At 48.0% G+C, this 1,514-nt stretch overlaps 1 pseudogene; it reads left to right on the forward strand.

The window, feature by feature from the left end:
- Positions 1-252: 252 nt before the first annotated feature.
- On the forward strand, positions 253-1,220 carry LOC149848500 (dehydration-responsive element-binding protein 1B pseudogene; annotated as a pseudogene).
- Positions 1,221-1,514: the final 294 nt, after the last annotated feature.

Here is a 1,514-nt window from a genome sequence, read left to right on the forward strand (position 1 = left end):
TAGATGTTTGCCAATAGTTAATAAGCACTTGCATAATTGAACAAATCTCACGTGCCGAAATCGAATGAAACAGAACCCGTGGATTAAATTGTGGGATGACAGGCCACGCCCGTTCAAACGTGACTGCGTCGTGTCCCACACTGTGTAGAGCTCGCGGACGGACGGCCTTACTCACCCACTCTCTCTGCTTATATACTTCTCTCTCTCTCTCTCTCTCTCTCTCTCTCTCTCTCTCTCTCTCTGCATATATATCTGCAATTGCAAACTGCCCCACCCTGCTCTCATCAGGTCTCTCTCTTTCTCTCTCTGCGTTGAATTCATCTTTTGACATATTATAAGCAGCGGACTCGTAACTGCTCATCATCTCTTGTTGCCATGGAACCGGACGCACTCTCTTCTTCTTCTTCTTCTTCTTCTTCGTCGTCGTCGTCATCATCATCTTCCTCGTCTTTTAACAGTTCTCACCATCACCATCTGGCTTCCGAGACGCCGAAGAAGAAAGCAGGACGGAAGAAGTTCAGGGAGACAAGGCACGCGGTCTACCGGGGAGTTCGCCAGCGCAAAGGCGGGAAGTGGGTGTGCGAGATCCGGGAGCCGAACAAGAAGACTCGCATCTGGCTCGGCACCTACCCTTCGGTGGAGATGGCCGCCCGTGCCTACGACGTCGCGGCCTTGGCTCTGAGGGGGAAGTCTGCCCTCCTCAACTTCGCCGACTCCGCGAAGCTGCTGTCCCCCCCCGGAGTCCACCTCCGCCAACGACATCCAGGCCGCTGCCATGGCAGCCGCCGAGGCCTTCGGGCCTACTCCAATCGATCTCCAAAAGCCAGAGACCACCCCATGCTGCCATCAACGAGAAGCTACTGCTGCTGCTGTGGAAGAGCCCGCGGCCTTTTTGGACGAGGAGACCCTGTTCAACATGCCAACCTTGCTTGCTAGCATGGCAGAAGGGCTACTGTTGAGCCCTCCTCCCCTCCATCAACCCTTTGATTTCGAAGACAGGGATGGAGGCATCGACGTGAAGCTATGGGGCGACTAATGGCCATTTCTAGGCTTCTTGCTTCCTCTGCTTCCTGTTTATTCAGTACGTATATAATCAATCATCGGTTATATTCAATCCTCATTGCGCATCTCACTCATAAGAGTGGGGCTCATGCACACGCCTCTATCAATTGCGATGTACCGTGGTGATGGAAATATAAAAAATAATTTGGTTATACACAAAATAACAGCAGCTGCTTTCCAGAAAAGGATCTTTTTAAGGTTTGAAAATCAGCGGCTCATGATCTTCCTACAGAGTAACTAAAATACTTAAACCAATCAAATATGTAAACTGGTATGCACCAAGATTTTTATAAGTTTTTTTTTATTCTTTTATAAAATTTCATTGCTCGGATGTGATCTAACTGCATGGTTGAATAAAAATAGACTCTTGGATCATCTCATTATGTTGTATAAGAAGGATCTTTTAAGACTTGAAAATCAATGGCTCAAAGTTTTTGTAAATATGTAAGCAT

Source organism: Nuphar pumila, chromosome 1 (assembly GCF_984573655.1).
Source record: "Nuphar pumila chromosome 1, dmNupPumi1.hap1.1, whole genome shotgun sequence".
In the NCBI taxonomy this organism is placed as follows: domain Eukaryota; kingdom Viridiplantae; phylum Streptophyta; class Magnoliopsida; order Nymphaeales; family Nymphaeaceae; genus Nuphar; species Nuphar pumila.